Source organism: Bos indicus, chromosome 17 (genome assembly GCF_029378745.1).
Source record: "Bos indicus isolate NIAB-ARS_2022 breed Sahiwal x Tharparkar chromosome 17, NIAB-ARS_B.indTharparkar_mat_pri_1.0, whole genome shotgun sequence".
In the NCBI taxonomy this organism is placed as follows: domain Eukaryota; kingdom Metazoa; phylum Chordata; class Mammalia; order Artiodactyla; family Bovidae; genus Bos; species Bos indicus.
This window is the reverse complement of record NC_091776.1, coordinates 9,851,750-9,870,803: the sequence shown is the minus strand read 5'-3', so window position 1 is coordinate 9,870,803 and position 19,054 is coordinate 9,851,750. Positions and strand designations below refer to the sequence as shown.

General features: G+C 41.0%; 1 protein-coding gene across 6 annotated transcripts in view; it reads right to left on the bottom strand.

The window, feature by feature from the left end:
- Positions 1-19,054, bottom strand: part of NR3C2 (nuclear receptor subfamily 3 group C member 2) — a 439,369-nt gene that overhangs the window by 117,752 nt on the left and 302,563 nt on the right. The gene's annotated exons all lie outside the window — the stretch shown is intronic.

Sequence of the window (19,054 nt, the reverse complement as noted above, 5' to 3'; positions counted from 1 at the left end):
GGTGAGCTGCAGTCCACGGGGTCACAAACAGTCAGACACGACTGAGCAACTGAATTGAACTGAATGTATGAACAAGGTTTGACTTCCTACTCATGCATTCATTCAATAAGCATTTATTAAGAATCTACATGCTAAATGCCCTGGATATGAAAACAAAAGGATAACTCTGTTCCTGAGAAACTCAAAGACTATTTGGCAAGAAATACCTATAAACAATAAGTACAATAAAATATATGAAGTGTTACAATAGAAACTTTGGAAGCACAGAGGAGGCATTAATGAATGTGACCTTAACAAGTCATAAAAAGCTTTACAGGAGACATGTTAATACAGTATATACATACAGGGCTTCCCTAGCAGTCCAGTGGCTAAGACTCCATGCTCCCAGGCCTGGGTTCAATTCCTGGTTAGGGAACTAGATCCCACATGCCACAACTAAAGAACCCTAGTGCTGCCACTAAGACCCGGCACAGTCAAATAAATGAATATAAATAAATATTGAAAAGCAAATGTATATACATACATAACATCTTAGAACTGTGCAGGGTACAATTTAAGTAGAGGTGGAAGTGATGAATTTTTTGAGTTCAGTCTGGAATGGGTAGCAGGGACTGATCAGCACAAGGGAGGGATATGCAGGCCGTGTAAGAACTGTGCAGACAAAGGCACAGCCAGAAGGTTGTGAACCAGTGATGTGAGTGGCTTTTCAAAAGGAAGGGAAGTGTCAGGGAGTAAGAAGAGGCAGGGATGCGGTGGGTGAATATGTAGAGGGTCAAAATCAGCAAGGATGCAAAAATCCCAGAGTGATGGGCACGTATCTGGAAAAGACAGAAACTCTAATTCAAAAAGACACCTACGCCTCAATGTGCACAGCAGCGCTGCTTACCAAGACAGGGACGCAACTTGAGCTTCCAGAGACAGATCAATGGATGAAGAGGATGTGGTACATGTATGCAGTGGAATATTACTGAGCCATAAAAAGGAGTGAAATAATGCCATTTTCAGCAACATGGGGAGACCCAGAGATCATCACACTGAGTGAAGTCACATAGAGAAAGACAAATATTAAATGGTGTTACTTATACGTGGAATCTAAAAACTAATATAGACAAAGTGAAGTCGCTCAGTTGTGTCTGACTCTCTGCGACCCCATGGACTGTAGTCCTACCAGGCTTCTCAGTCCATGGGATTTTCCAGGCATGAATACTGGAGTGGGTTGCCATTTCCTTCTCCAGGGGATCTTCCCGACCCAGGGATTGAACCCGGGTCTCCCGCATCGTAGGCAGACGCTTTACCCTCTGAGCCCCCAGGAAAGCCCAGTAATATAAACAAATGTGTATGCAAAAACAGAAATAGACTCACAAGGACAGAAAACAAACTTCTGGTTACCAAAGAGAAATGGGCAGAGGGAGGAATAAACTAGGAGGATGGGATTAACTGACACACACAACTTACACAAAATAGACAAACAACAAAGATTTACTGTATAGCACAGGGAACTACAGTCACTATCTTGTAATATATATCTTACCTATGATGTTAGAATCTGGGAAAGATTCATACATCCAAATCTCTTTGCTGTACACTTGAAACTAACATAATACTGTAAGTCAAATACACGTCAATAAAAATAAAAAATTCCAGACTTTTGTTGGATATAGACCATGACATAGGTGATGGGCAAAATAATGGTCTCCCAAAGATGTTCACATCCTCATCCCCAACCTGTGAACGTGTAACCTTACAGGCAAAAGGACCCTGCAGGCTTAACTGAACTAAGGATTTTAAGATAAAGTGATTACTCTGAATTGTTGATATGGGCCGAATATAATCACAAGGGTCCTTATAAGTGAGAGATGGAGGAAGGACAGGCAGAGAAGATGTGACAACAGAAGCAGAGGCAGAATGCACATTATACGGCTTTGAGGACGGAAGGGGGCCAGGAGCCCAGGAACGTGGGCAGCCTCCAGAAGCTGGAAGAGGCAAGGATGCGAATTCTCTCCTTGAGCCTCCACCAAGGAACACTGGCTGCTGACACACTGATTTTCACTCAATGAGACCCATTTTGGACCTCTGACCTTCAAAACTATCAGGTAACAAATTTGCCTTATTTTAAGCTTGCGTTGCTTTGCCACAGCAGCAAGGGGAAACTCTCTTAGCCTTCCTATGTTTGGTGCAAACGAGAGGCCTTTGTTGGGCCTGAAAAAGGGAGCTGAAAAAACCACCAAGAGGCAGTTGGCAGAAACTGTCCACAGGATTGAACCAGAAAGAGGAGTCAGGGTGGAGAAGTCACTGACCATGGGTGGGCACAGCAGAGCAGGTGGCAGACGAGTCACACATGACGATGCCCAGAAGTGGCTCAGAACCTTCCTAAGAGCAGGGGAGCCGGTAGCAGCAGAGAGGGATGCGTGTGGGGGGGAGTCGAGGCAAATCAGCATTGCAAACACTGCTTTATGATGAGTCACAGGATCTCGTTACTTCTGAATTTCAAATAGCCTGAGGAGATTTAGATTTCTTTCTTTTTAAATAAGTCAAATATATTGAGAAAAATCGACCTACTGGAAAAGAAAGCCTGTTTGGGAACACAGCAGTTAGTGAGCCTTAGAGTAAATGAATCAAGTAAAGCTAAGCTCTTTTAACTTTTATTTTGAACCTGTTTTCAATTGCAATAAAAGTCCTGCAATAAGAGTATTGCAATAAAGTCTTTTATATCATATTTTGACCCTGATAAGAACATTTCTTTAACCACAAAACAGCTGGAAAGCCAACAATAGTGTCATCACTAATATTATCTGAAAAAGTTTAATGATGTGGCCCAAACTAACCCTACTGAGTAAAGACAGGGACGTGGGTCAAGAGGTTACTTATTGTGAAGAACAAACGTTGGGCAGAGACTCTCCTGAGGGCTCAGAAGACACCAGATACACAGGGGTTTCCTTCTAACCCACTGACCATAAGCGTGAGAGAAGACCACCATGGTGGGGCCTGAGAACTATGCATGCGGGGGGTGAGCTGCCACCCCAGCTTCCTTCTCTCCTCCCCTGCCTCTTCACAACGGATACAGATGTCTGCACACATCGAGGGTGTGCCCAGGTGGGAGCACGTGAGCAGAAGTGTGGCGACACGGGGTGGCATTTCTAAATTTGTTTCTTCTCTTGTAACAAATCATAAACCTCACCAGGGACCCCTCTTCCCCCCTCCATTTCCTTCCTGGGATTATTCCCACCTTCTCTTTCTTACCTCACTTTTGTCTCCTCAATATGGAAAGTCAGAATCATTGTTTCAGTAACTTTCTCTCTGGGGTGGTGGGGGGGAGGGCTTCCCAGGTGGTGATAATGGTGAAGAATCTGCCTGCCTATGCCAGAGACACAAGAGACGAGGGTTCCATCCCTGGCTTGGGAAGATCTGCTGGAATAGGAAATGGCAACCTACTTCAGTATTCTTGCTTGGAAAATTTCATGGACAGAGGAGCCTGGTGAGCTACAGTCGATAGGGTCACACACAACTGAGCAACTGAGCACACACACAACTCTCTGGGGATAAGGAACCTACCTTCATCTTTGAGTTCTGAACAATCTGCCCCAGGGATGTGCAGCATTTAAATGCGCAGCTTATCAAATATGTTTAAAGTTACTGCTTGGTAAGGCAAAAAACTAGTAAAGTTAGTGGACTAAAAGCTAACATGGCCCTTTTTAAGTTTTTTTTTTGCAAGAAAATTCACAGATACTAACTTAAGATATTTTTAGGGGCCTTCTCCTGGTGAGGAAATATTTACCAGATGCCAGTTAGTGATTTACTCGAGAAAAATAGAAATAACATTAAATAGGAAAAAAAAAATTAAAGGGTTTAAAAAATGAAACCAATTGAAGGGTTTTCTTATCCTAAGAAAAATGCTCCCAATGTTACAGCAAGCTCTCGAATAGTCGATCTCAGCTCCGGTGAGATGATGTGCACTGTCTAGAGTATTATAAAGGAAAGATGCTGCCTCTGCTCCATCTAGATTTACCGCATGAGAGTCTCCAGGCACAGGGCATGGGTGAGTGTGTTTACAACAAGGACTTGACACGCTAGAGAGGGTGCAGAGAAAAGGGAACCCTCTTACACTGTTGGGGGGACTGTGCATTGGTGCAGCCACCGTGGAAACAGTATGGAGTTTTCTCCAAAGATTAAAAACAGTTGCCATATGATCCAGCAATGCCATTCCTGGGACTGGGTCTATCTAAACCAAAACTCTAATTCAAAAAAATGCATGCACATTTATGTTCATAGCAGCACTGTCTACAGTAGTCAAGACATGGAAGCAACCTGAATATCTGACACACGAATGGATGAAGGAGATGTGGTACACACACACACACACACACACACACACACACGCAATGGAATATTACTCTGCCATAAAGAGAATGAAATAATGCCATTTGTAGCAACATGGAGAGACCTGCAGATTATCATACTAAGTGAAGTCAGTCAGAAAAAGACAAATACCATACAGTATCACTTATATACAGAATCTAAAATATGGCACAGATGAACTTATCTATAAAACAGAAACAGACGCATAGACAGAAAATAGACTTGTGGTTGCCAAGGGGCAGGCGGTAGTTGGGGAGGGAAGGATCAAGACTTTGGGGTTAACAGACGCAAACTATTATATATAGAACAGCAAAACAACAAGGTCCTGCTGGACAGCACAGGGAACTATACTCAGCGTGTGTGCTGTGCTCAGCCGCTTCAGTCGTGTCCAGCTCTTTGTGATCCCCTGGACTGTAACCCACCAGGCTCCTCTCTCCATGGGATTCTCCAGGCAAGAATACTGCAGTGGGTTGTCATGTCCTCCTACAGGGTATCTTCCCGATCCAGGGATTGAACCCATATCTCTTATGTCTCCTGCATTGGCAGCTGGGTTTTTTACCACGAGTGCCACCTTAGCTTCCCAGGTAAAGAAGCTGCCTGCCAATGCAGGAGACGCAAGGGACACAGGTTCGATCTCTGGGTCAGGAAGATCCTCTGGAGAAGGGCATGGCAATCCGCTCCAGTATTCTTGCCTGGAGAATCCCATGGACAGAGGGGCCTGGTGGGTTACAGCCCATAGGGTCATAAAGAGCCGGGTGTGACTGAGTGCACACACACACACACAAAGTATATTCAATATCCTGTGACAAATCATAATGAAAAAGAATAAGCAACAATGTATATATGTACATAACTGAATCACTTTGCTATACAGCAGAAACACAACATTGCAGATCAACTATAATTCAATAAAATAATCTTTAAAAAATAAAACAAAGACTTGAAGACGAGTTGGAGAGGCAGTGAGAACTGAGGAACAGCAGCCCCACAAGACAGCTAATTGTACAGTCCTCCTAATTCCCATCATTTTTACAAGTCACCTTTAGAAACTGGCCTAAAATTTCTCATCTGACTCAACTTTGTCTAAAAATATGAGTATTTACAAATGTAAAACTGTTTTTACTTTATGGGATTTAAATTTTGGCTTTAAAAATGTAAAAACTGAGCTAATTAACATATGCAAATATTTCTAAGTAATTAACATGAAACTCCTGTCACTTACATGGCAAATGAAGATGTAACTGTTGGAAGTTTCACTGGTGAATTAGTCTAATTTTAGAATGAAGAAGGGCTTGCTCTGAGGATTGATAGACTAAGTAAACTGTGTTGAAAGATATCTTCAATTATAAAAATTTTACAAAATTCCTCATCAAGGTGTCTCTCAGTTTCTCTGGTGGTACTGAAGTGAGTTTTGAAGAGTTTCCAGAGGCACAGAGAGGTGTTGGGGCGGGTCAAGAACTGAAAGGAGATGTCAGGAGATCGGCTGGCACCAAATGGCTCCCGAGAGTCACAGCCTATCTTTACAGGTGTTTCTTAGCGTCTGTTACAAGAGATACATCAGTTCTTCAGCGCTCAGCTTTCTTCACAGTCCAACTCTCACATCCATACATGACCACTGGAAAAACCATAGCCTTGACTAGACGGACCTTTGTTGGCAAAGTAATGTCTCTGCTTTTTAATGTGCTATCTAGGTTGGTCATAACTTTCCTTCCAAGGAGTAAGCGTCTTTTAATTTCATGGCTGCAATCACCATCTGCAGTGATTTTGGAGCCCCCCAAAATAAACACTGTTTATTTTTTATTTATTCTGACACTGTTTCCACTGTTTCCCCATCTATTTCCCATGGGACTGGGTGCCATGATCTTAGTTTTCTGAATGTTGAGCTTTAAGCCAACTTTTTCACTCTCCTCTTTCGCTTTCATCAAGAGGCTTTTTAGTTCCTCTTCACTTTCTGCCATAAGGGTGGTGTCATCTACATATCTGAGGTTATTGATATTTCTCCTGGCAATCTTGATTTCAGCTTGTGCTTCTTCCAGTCCAGCATTTCTCATGATGTACTCTGCATATAAGTTACTGAAGCAAGGTGACAATATACAGCCTTGACATACTCCTTTTCCTATTTGGACTGCAAGGAGAACCAACCAGTCCATCCTAAAGGAGATCAGTCCTGGGGGTTCATTGGAAGGACTGATGCTAAAGCTGAAATTCCAGTACTTTGGCCACCTCATGCGAAGAGTTGTCTCATTTGAAAAGACTCTGATGCTGGGAGGGATTGGGGGCAGGAGGAGAAGGGGACGACAGAGGATGAGATGGCTGGATGACATCACTGACTCGATGGACATGAGTTTGGGTGAACTCCGGGAGTTTGTGATGGACAGGGAGGCCTGGCGTGCTGCGATTCATGGGGTTGCAAAGAGTCGGACATGACTGAGCGACTGAACTGACTGACAAGAGATGCAAAAGACAGACAAGGCACTCATTCCAAAGACACCAACCAGAACTGCCTCAATGATTCCCAGGCTAGAAATTATTTAAAAATCTCTTGTGTTTGTGTGTTCAGTCGTGTCTGATTGTTTGTGACCCCATGGACTATAGCCTGCTATGCTCCCCTGTCCATAGGATTCTCCAGGCAAGAACACTGGAGTGGGTTGCCATTTCATTCCCCAGGGGATCTTCCAGACTCATGCATCAAACCTGCATCTCTTGCATCTCCTGCAGGCTGATTCTTTACCACTGGAGCTACCCGGTAAGCCCTAAAAATCTCTAAGATGGCCAGAAACTTTAAGTCAAGTTGTATTCAAATTTTGGTAAGAATGGGAAGGGTTGATTTTCAGAGTCCTAGTTCAGAGCACCAACATCAAATGAAGAATGTTGTCTATGGATGGATGCTGAGGTCGGAATGGAGGTGGTCTGCAGGTAGGGAGAAGCGTGGGTCTTCTGATTTCACGATGCAGAACTGCTCCTTTCCAGATGACGTCCCACACAAGCATTAGTTTGTGCCATAGGACCATTTGATCATTTCAATGAACAAAGCATGCCACCAGGATAAACGCCCTCCTCTCCAAATATTGAGGGACAGAATCAGAGAAAGGCATCCTGACATGCCACTACTTTAAGTGAGAGATAGAAGTCAGGAGGCTGACACTACTCTACAGCAAGGAGAAAGATCTGATGCGGGCTATCATCAACACAGAGGGTGCTCTTAAGTACAGTGCTGTACATTTCTAATGCTTATCTGGCCCATAATAAGTTTCCTCTTTCTTAGAGATTAGCCCTTTCAAAAAAAGGCTGGTGCCTGCCTTCACCTGGCTACACTGGCAACATCCCAGGGAACATATGGATTTAGGAGGCATGCAGTGCGTATTTGCTGGATGAAGAATCAATGGATGGCTTCATCAGAGATGCACTTTGCTTTGGCCGTGTAGCATGCGGGATCTTAGTTCCCTGACCAGGGATTGAACCTATGCCCCATGCCATTGGGAGTACGGAGCCTTAACCACTGGTGCCAGGGAAGTCTCAGAGGTACACTTTTTGAATACTATGATCCCCTCCTATATAGGCTAGATTAATTTTAATATAAAAGATAATTAAGTGATAGCAGAGTAACTGCTTATCTTCATCACTATTAAACACACTTTACATCATTATGCTCTCAAAACAAATGTTGTATAAAACCCTTGAAGGAGGAATACAGAACAATTACATTTTGGAGTTTCTTGTTTTCATGACCTAACTCAGCAACTGGCTTTACACTGTTGTTGACAGATCTCCTTTTCAAAATAATGAAGCACCACTTTCAGAAGAAACTTTTTATTAGCTCTGCTAGTTCAGGTTTTAAGAGCCTCTTCATCAAAATGTAAATCATTATTTTTTAATTAGCAAGTCTTGGCTCTTCTTCTACCTTCATTCCCCCAATTTAATACAAAGAACTTTCCCTTTCCCTTATTAATCACTGTAATGACTATGTATTTTATGACTTGATAATAAAAATATTTTCAAAATCTGTTAGAATTGCATTAGCTGTTAAAAGGTATGCTATCTGTCCCAGAAAAATCATCATCTATGATATTAAACATCATACTTACTTTTTCCTGGAGACTGAGGGGCTGATTTCTTTTTTTTTTTTTTTGAGGGGCTGATTTCTGTTTTTTAATTTATTGAAGTATAGTTGACTGACAGTGTTGTGTTAATTGCTGTACAGCAGAGTGATTCAGTTATACACACATATATACATTCTTTTTCATGTTCTTTTCCATTATGGTTTATCACAAGATATGAAGGATTGTTTTCTAGTAGTTACATATTAAGCAGTTGAATGGCTTTCTGTATATCTTAGAGATAAGAACAGAGACTTCACTCGAATATAGATAGGAGAAGAGGATATTTATCAAGAGTGAACAAGTTTCAGATCACTGGTCTCTAAGATTTTTCCAATGCAAGAAAAAAGACTAAGTTATATTCCTTAAAGTGCATACCTGTAAACTGAAAGTAAATGAAATAAATGATTGTAACTTTGAGAAATCAGAGTCTGTGAGGTCGATGATACCTACAGAATAGGTGGGACTTTACCTGGCATGATAGTTCAGCTCTTTCTAAGATGACTGAGTGCAGACAACCTATGACACTTGGTTTTAAGTGGATTGTCCCTCTTTCCAAATTACCTCTCCCACGAGCCCAGAGCTCACCCAAAATTCTACAGCCTGGCATTTAGGGGCAGAGAATAGCTCAGATTTAGAGAGGTATTCTATAAGACAATACCCATCTTACACATTGAATGATTAAAAAAAATTAAGATTTGTTTTATTTATGCTTTTTGTGTTATGTCTTGGTTTGTGTGTTTTCAAAAAAGCCATGTCAAAAAAGTCTTAAACTCCAAAATAAGGCCCTAGCAGTTCTGTTCCAAGAAGCATACAAAGCTATTACTTCCTTTTGTCCATCGGTTTTCTAAAAATGGACACTTTTTACTTCTAAACATATAGATAGCTCAGAATAAATTCAGGGTGTTGGAGAAAGTGCTATGATTTAAGAGATGCTCCACAATGAAGAGATCATTGGAATGGCTGGGAGTCTGTATTGCATTCACAGTACTCGGATCGCTAGCTACACTTACAGTTTCTTTTTGGAAAATGGGAACAAAAGGCTCCTTGTCACAGGTTGTCATGCTCTGGACCATAGCAACCTGTAACTGGCCATGCCGGGCTGGGTGAGGTGGGGCAGCAGAGTCAAAGGCAGCCATTTGTCTTCATCTCAACCCAGTGAGAAGCTCTGTTCCGCATGGTGACCAACCAGTTGGCCGGGCCTTCTTTGGGGAATTTTGAATCCAAGATAGTCAGGTGACAATGAAGCTGACAGAGAGAAGGCAGTAAGTAGAAACAGGTGTAGTGAAATAAAAAAAAGCAAACGAGGGAGGGAGGGAGGAGAGAGCGTGGCAGAAAGAAGCTGGTAAAAAAGGGAAAAAAATCAAAAAGTTCTAAAAACTGGAAACCTATTGTCTCCTAAATGACATCCTCATATTTCCCAAAGACTAAACGTGAAACTAGCAATATTTTTATAATAAAACTCCATCATCTGAGGTAACTCGAAAGAGCATAACAATAATATAAAACACCCTGAACAAAACAAAAACAAAACAAAATCTCCACTATTTTACCAGAGAGTTAGGAAAACAACTGTGTATTACAGAAAATATGGGTGAGTGTGTAGACTGTAGGGCTGCTGCAGACCAGCTGACAGAGACCTGCATCTCTGAGACGCTTCTCGGAAGGACAGTTCTGACTCAGCCCTATTGAAACCACAAACGTAAGATACCCTGGACCCCAAAGGTAGACAGGTTAAGCGCTGAGGCCCACTGGCCAGTTAAGCATGACTGGGATGATGACCTACCAGGACAGACCGCAAATGAAAAAAGGAAATGAAAGCAAAAATGGGCATCTGGGCTTCCCAAGTGGTACTAATGGTAGAGAATCCACCTGCCAATGCAGGAGACACAAGAAACAAGGGCTCAGCTCCTGGGTTGGGGAGATACCCTGGAGAAGGATGTGGCAACCCACTCCAGTATTCTTGCCTGGAGAATCCCATGGACAGCGGGCTACAGTCCATGGAGTCTCAAGAGAGTCAGATGTGATGGAAGTGACTGAGCACATATGTATACCCAGTGGAAGGTTTCCAACGTCCCTGGATTTTATATTTAAAAAGACCCAAGATAAGCAACCTGTTTGGGTAAGCTCAACAAGGCTCACGTGAGCATCTACAAGTATATATATTCTCAGGAGAGAAGAGCATTTACATTGAATGTCTGTATTGCTTCCATTCTAAGACACTATCGGTGACAAAATAAGACATCAATTTTCCCCCCCTTTTGCTTAGCTTTGATGTTTTTCTTTCCTTTAAAAATTTTTTTATTTTATATTGGATTGCCAATGTTGTGCTAGTTTCAAGTATACAGCAAAGTGATTTAGTTATACATAAGTCTATTCTTTTTCAGATTCCAATTTAATTAGAGTTTTGAAGGGAATTAATAAAAATTAAATGTACATATTGGTTACAAATTGTAACCACAACAGTTAAAAACCTACAAGAAAAAAAAATGCCTTAGATTTGAAGAAATATAGTAAACTCTGAAATGCTGCCTGTTTCAGAACTGATCCTAAACTCTCCTTTGGAAATTTCACAAGGTAAAAATACCAGTTGTTTAATTCAAGTTGTATTACTATGACAATAAATAAGGCTTAACTTATATATGAAGGTTCAGAAACCATACTTTCACTGATTTATAGAAATGTGTCATTTTCCTCTCCACTTTCCTGCTCAGAAGTCCCATTGAAATTCTTACCGTTTACAAGCAAGAGGAACGGAAAGGGGGAAAAAAACCCAAGGAATGGTATTTCTTCATCAAACTCGGTACACTTGGGTTTTCTAAACTTCTACAGACTACTGCCTATCCGGCCTCAGGAGACCCTTAAAGATACAAAAATTGTTTTTCTTCTTGGATTTCAGATATTAAACCTTCTCTCTCACTGGCATTGATCCTGTGATTTCTCTCCCCAGACCTGCACTGTGGGTGAATTTTGCAGGTGACCAGATGAGCTAGTTGGAGGAAGCTGCTGGCAGATAAAGCCAATTTTCCTCAAGTAAAAAGATCTCTCTCTCAGGACTTCCCACGTCAGTCATGGCACTGTCATTCTTTGCTCCCTGGGTCTTTTGTTTTCACTCACTTTTCCCTTTCAGTTTTCAAAGCATTTCCCAGCAGAAGAATTACAGATGCCTCTAGGTATTTTGTTTTTCCCTCTCTCCTTTTTACCCCTTTCCTGATTGTCCCTCTGTACGTCGAATTCTTTACCTCTTCTGCTCAGTAGCACAATTAATCTTGTTTCCCTTCTTTCTAGTTCAAAATTGTGAATGCTATTTTTAAAACATTTTATTGCAGAACATGTTCATCAGGATTGATAAACTAGAAAAGAGGCAAGAAAAACCTTATCTGTCACTTTACTTTACAAATATAAGCGCTTTTTGTATCCTTCCATTTCTTCCTAGTCTCCTGACTCATGCAAATCTTTTCCTATAGAGCTGTAATCACATAATAGGAACCTAAATCATTTGGCATATTCATTTTTCATTATTACTTTTGTATAGAAAGTATTCTATTTTGTTATGAATTTTCATAACCATAATTTTATTGCCTGATTAATATTGCATTACGTGGATGGATTTTAATTTAAATATTTTCCTCTCTCTCTGGTTCCATTCTCATCAGGAATATAAGACTATCTGTTTCTTTGAATAGTTTCCAGAATTAACCTCATGTCTCCCTTTCTCACCTAGCTGCTTTCTTTCCAGCCTTCAAAAAAGCAACCATGAGATCTGCTGTTGCTACTGCTCCCTGTGTCTGAGGGTCTTTTCTCTTTTCACATGACATGCTCCATTCCAAGAGTAAAAGGTGGACCTGAGACAGCAACCCTTTAAAGGCTCCTGCTCAACCAAGTAAAATGATGGATGCAGGGAGCCTTGGAAGTAAATTGAAAACAGAAATGGGACTATTACGTGATCTGTGAAATTTACATTTTTAAAGCTCCAGGAAGCAAGATTTGAATATTTTAGAGTCTTCATTAAAGGAATATGAAACTGGGCTTTAGCATAGATGATGAAAAATGAATCAGGGTGGTGGCTTGAAAAAGAGGAAAGACAACTGCGTTAGAATCCTTAGGTTGCATTTCTCAGGTCTCTGATGATATCATCTTGGACTCCAAGTTCCTCATCTGTGAGTGGAGGACCGGGACAGGAAAACCTCCAAGATCCCCTCTATCTTTTACAGCCAGAGTACAGTCAAGTTAGAAACACCCAAAGGACTCATTCCTGGTCTGAGGGCCATGGAGCCTTAATGCCGTGCTTTATATATTTTAGGGGCAGCTCGAAAACACATACATAAATCATCCTCTTTAGATCACTAGCAGTAAAAGCAAAGTGATGGATTTCTTAGGAGAAGGCTATGCAAAATAGTAAATTCTCATGGAATCAGAACCACACCTTTTTTAGATCTACTCTTAGGGGTTAAAGAAGAGTGTGTGCCCAGCATGGGGGCAGAAAAACGGTTATTTTCCTTTCCATTTCTCTGGTGATATTCTTGCATCTTCTGTTCTATTCTCCTTTGCATGCAGCGTAAACATCAGCAGGATTTTTTTTTTAAAGAAGGTAGTTGGTTTTGGTTTAATTTTTTTGAAGACTTAATTAAGCAATTATTTTATCCATAACCCCAAAATTTATTCACAGGAGAGCAAAACAATTAGATATAATATAATGTTATTGGTTATACATCAGCAGGATTCTAAAGAAAAGGGATAGAGCTTGTAATAAGAGGAAGGAAGTGGATCCAGAGAAAGGGGAAGAGGCACATTTAATGGCTTTGGTTTCTGATAAATATAAACCTACTCTTTCCTCCTCCTTCCTTCCACTTTCTAACAGAGAGGCTGTTTGGGGACATGGTTAGGATTATACGCTAACCAGCGGATAGGATACAGGAAAAAGAAATTCTGAGATATTTTGAACTGTCAGTGTCTTTAGAAGTGTGTTAGAAAGTGTTAGTCACTCAATCGTGTCCAACTCTTTGCGACCCCATGGACTGTAGCCCACCAGCCTCCTCTGTCCATGGAATTCTCTAGGCAAGAATACTGGAGTGGGTAGCCACGCCCTTCCCCAGGGGATCTTTCTGACCCAGGGATAGAACCCCGGTCTTCTGCATTGCAAGCAGATTCTTTACCATCTGAGCCACAGGGAAGCCCTATCTTTAGAAGGGGAATGACTAATTTTGTTCCTGGGGTCACGATCATCCACTAAAGAAAATGTCTTCCAAGTGTTATATGAGGTTGCACCTGCCTTTTCTCCCAAGAGAGGTAACAGGAAAGAAGGGTGAATAAAGAGAGACCCGGCAGGCCTGCTCTGCTAGAAAAACAGGGATGGGATTGGAACATGTATAATAGGTTTTTATTTAATTCACATATTTCATTTGAAAAACTGCTTCATACTAAAAGATTAAACTTTTTAATCTATTTTATTATTTATCTATTAAACTTTTTAATCTATTTATCTATTTAATACTATTTTATAGTATTATCTCTTTTAAAATAATAAAATTGTTTGCATTTCTTTTTGCCCACATTTAAACAGAAAGCAAGGCTTCTAAATAAGTAATAAAAGAAAAATGACAATGTATGTTACATCGACTGGATAATTAATACAAGTTAATTATTTAACCCAGGACCAGAAGGAGTTATATTATAACTTGAACCTAAAGAAAGTACTACTCTTATGAATATTAATTTCCACTCTATCTATTTTCGACTCACGACTTTCAATGACCTCAGGATTCAAGGTAAGCTTTTTCTCCAGGAAAGTGTTTTACCGAAATCCATAAAACCTATCCTGCATATATACAGAAACCAACAACAAAGTTAGGTGAACCTGAATTGTGTACTGGGCCAAGCCTCACTTAGAGACCATCATAGACACAAGTGAGAAGCCTGGTGCCACAGCTGCCATTAACAGATAAGCAGGCCTATTTTTAAATGTCAGTCTATAAACAGTGGACCCATGTCATACAGAAGAGTGATGCTGGGGATGAGCTTTTGTGCCAGGAACAGAGATTTCAGTTCTGGCGCTGCCACTCCCTGGGCTGGGGCCTTGGGCCAGCTCTTCAACTTCTGTGAGCCTCCATGAACTCACTTCTTAGGAAGTCCAAAAGGGAGGGGAGATGTGTATATATATGGCGGATTCATTTTGTACTGTAAAAACGAACACAACATTGTAAAGCAACTATACTGCAATGAAAATCAATTTAAAAATAAAATGGACAGATTAATAGTATGATCACATAACGTTATGTGAGGTTTGACACATATAAAGGGCTTAGAAGAATGCTCACAATACAGAACCCTTAAAAGGGCCAGTTAATCATGCATTCACTCAGCAAACAACTACTGAACACCTGCTTCGTGCCAGGCACTGTTCTCGTCACTGGCGATAAAGCAATGGACAAAACCGACCAAAATTCTCCTTCTGATGGAATATATATTCTAGCAGGAACTATCTCACAGCTAAGTAGTTTAGTTATTTACTACTACTGGTAAACCACTGGATTCCAATGCCACCCGGGGGATACTTAGCAAAGTTTGGAAATATTTATGGTTGTCACACCGAGGGAGCAGGGCCAGCTAGACTGGCACCTAATAGGCAGTGATGAAGGATACTGATAAACATCCTACAGCACACAGATGGGCCCACAACCAAGATCTGTGCTGTGCTGTGCTAAGTCGCTCAGTCGTGTCCAACTCTTTGCAACCCCATGGACTGTAGCCTGCTAGGCTCCTCTGTCCCTGGGAATTCTCCAGGCAAGAATACTGGAGTGGGCTGCCATGCCCTCCTCCAGGGGATCTTCCCAACCCAGGGATGGAACCCGGGTCCCCTGCACTGAAAGCGAATTCTTTACCACCTGAGCCACCAAGGAAGCCCAAGAATATTGGAGTGGGTAGCCTATCCCTTCTTCAGGGGGTCTTCCCAACCCAGGAATCCAACTGTGGTTTCCTGCATTGCAGGTGGAGGTATCAGGGAAGCCCAACAAAGATCTATCTGGCCCCAAATGTCAACAGAGCAGAGACTGGGAAACTCTGTTCTAGAGGTTATGTATGGACTCAGTTAATTCTTAACACAGCCCTATAAGATATGGATTATAAGTATCACTATTTCATAGCATTTTATAGTAACCAATAGTAATGGTATTTTTAAAAAGATTTTTTTGATGTGGACCATTTTTAAAGTCTTTATTGAGTTTGTTACAATACTGTTTCAGTTTTATATTTTGTTTTTTTGGCCCCAAGGCATATAGGATCTTAGCTCCCCAACCAGGGATCTAACCTGCATTGGAGGGAGAAGTTTAAACCACTGGACCACCAGGGAAGTCCCAGTAATGATACTTTATATAAAGTGTGATGATACAGTATTTATACTAAAGTGCATATATTTATGTGTGTGTGTGTGTGTGTGTGTGTGTGTATATGTAGAGCATGCTAAGTCACTTCAGTTGTGTCTGACTCTCTTTGAAACCCTATGGACTACATAGCCTGCCAGGCTCCTCTGTCCATGGGATTCTCCAGATAAGAATACTGGAGAGGGTTGCCATGCCCTCCTCCAGGGAATCTTCCAGACCCAGGGATTGACCTGCATGTCTTATGTCTCCTGCATCAGCAGAAGGGTTCTTTACCCCTAGCGCCACCTGGGAAGCCCCATATGCATACATATATAGAATATGTAAATAATAATATATAAGATTTATATAGTTATACAAAAATTACATAGGGATACACATACTTCAGCAGTGTGTGCACTTGAAACTCAGATGGCAGACTTTACAAAAACTGATTTTGAGTTTATTTTCTGACCCATAGCTGTACCCTGGTGCCATTTAGATTTTAAGTTGCTGATATCTTGCCAGATTTTTGTTCACAGGCTTCAGAAGGTGATCTTTTGCATCACATTTGCAATAATTGGGATGTCAGACAAGAGAGCAGAAACTCAGACCAGGAGAACAGAGATCCAAGATGTAGCTTCATCGTTTCACTGGCTGTGGCGTCTTGGGGCACATTTCTTAATTCCCCTGGACATCACTGACACGTGGGGCAGTCACGTCCCTCAGATCATGCGTGAAAAGTACTATGGAACACGCAGTGAGTGATCACTCCAGAGACATGTACTGAGTGGTCACTCTACACTGACTTATTTACTTCTCACTACAGCCTGGGAGGTAGGTATGCTGATCAAGGTGAGTTGAAGGAAACAGGGGCATGGAAAGGTGGCAGCCTGCCTTTGAGGTTACAGGCCAGGAAGCGGCAGATCAAGGGGTCTCACCGTGCACTGTGGCTCCAGAGCCTGCCCTGTGGACCAGCATGGGCTGCTCTGGCTGAGGTCAGGACACCCACGAGGCTCTCCTCTTGATTCCCAAGGGTTGCTCTGCTCTACGTGTAGCCACATTCCTCCCCAGGCCTAACTCGTCAGCCAGTTGGTTCATTCATCAGAGAATGAAGTCTCTTTGTCTTTTATTTACTGGAATATAATTGCTTTACAATGTTGTATTGATATCCTGTACAGTGGAGTGAATCAGCTATATGTATCCATATGTCCCCTCCCTCCTGAGCCTCCCGTCCACCGTCCTTGCCATCCGACCCATCTGTGTCATCACAGAGCACTGAGTTGAGCTTCCTGTGCTATACAACATGTTCCCACTAGCTACCTATTTCGTACACAATAGTGTATATGTTATTGTTGTTCAGACGCCCAGTTGTGTCCGACTCTTTGTGATCCCATGAACTATAGCACGCCAGGCTGCCCTCTCTCTCACCATCTCCCAAAGTTTGCTCAAGTTCATGTCCATTGCATCGGTAATGCCATCCAGCCATCTCATGCTCTGATGCCCTCTTCTTCTTCTGTCCTCAATCTTTCACAGCATCCGGGACTTTTCCAATGAGTCAACTGTTTGCATCACGTGACCAAAATACTGGAGCTTCAGCTTCAGCATCAATCTTTCCAATGAGTCTTCAGGGTTGATTTCTTTTAAGATTGACTGGTTTGATCTTGCAGTCCAAGGGACTCTCAGGAGTCTTCTCCAGCACCACAGTTCGAAGGCATCAATTCTTTGGTGCTCTGCCTTCTTTATGGTCCAGCTCTCAGAAACATACATGACCACTGGGAAGACCATAGCCTTGACTATATGGACCTTGACTATATGGAGATCATGTATATAGGTCAATCCTAATCTCCCAATTTGTCCCACCCTCCCCTTTCCCCTGTGTCTACACGTCTGTTATTCATGTCTGCATCTCTATTCCTGCCCTGCAAATAGGTTCATCTGTACCAAAAAGACATATGTACCCTGACGTTCACTGCAGCACTATTAAAGCCAGGACATGGAAGCAAGTTAAATGTCCATCAACAGATGAATGGATAAAAAAGACTTGGTACATATATATAATAGGATATTACTCAGCCATAAAAAGGAATGAAATTGGGTCATTTGTTGTGATGTGGATGGACCTAGAGTCTGTCATATAGAGAGAAGTCAGAAGGAGAAAAACAAATATCATATACTAACGCATATCTATGGAATCTAGAAAAATGTGCTTCTTTTTTGGATTACTTTCTTTTAAGTAGGTAACTGGAGTACACAAAAGATACATTAATCCAATGCAAAACTCAAAAGCACAGAAGAATAGACAGTGACAATTTTCCTTCCTATCCTTGTCTCCCAGCTATCCGCTCTTTTCTACTAAGCTAACCACCATTTCTGGCTTCTTGTATATCATTCCAGAAATGTGGTATACAATATATATGTATTCTTTTTTGAAAGCAGATATACTACGTGTAATATACAAATCATACTATTTTGCAACTTGATTTTTTCACTAAAGAGTAGTTTTGATAATCAGTCCATATAGAGCTCCCTTTATTCTTATTAGTGTCTGAAGAGTATTCTGCAATTTATTTAATCAATTTTGAACAGATAAATAGTTAGTGTATGCCTGATGTTTAACAAGGCTACGCTGGACATATTATGCATATATCACTTCTTACATTGCCAGAACATACTTAGGATAAATTCCTAAAAGTGGAATTGGTGAGTCAAAGGGTATGTGACTTTTTAACATTTAATTGAAATAGCTAAATTGCTCTCCATAGGGGTTATATCAATTTCTACTTCCACCTAAAATGCACGAGATTAACATTTATTTTCACTTTTATTTCTATACTCAAACAATATATTAGAAAAATGTTTTCTCTTTGCCATTTGTAAGAAATTATATCTCACATTTTAAATTTACATTTCTCTTACTGGGTTTAGATTGAGAATCTTTTCATGTGTTTCAAGAACCAACTGCATTTCTTTTATTATTCTTTTACCTATGAATATTTTATTCATATTCTTATTCAGTCTCATTTTTCTAATGAGTTGGTTTCTTTATCTTAGGAAATTAGAGAAGTGCTTTATCTACGTGAGAAATAAACCCTTTGTCTATAAGCTGCAAGTATTTTCCCCCAGTTTTTTTTATTTGTCTTTGTGATGACATTTGGTTTATAAGTAGGGTTTATTTTCTCAATTCTTTTCTCTTATAGCTTCTGGGTTTATTTCATAATTAAAAAGTATAAAATAATATTCCAC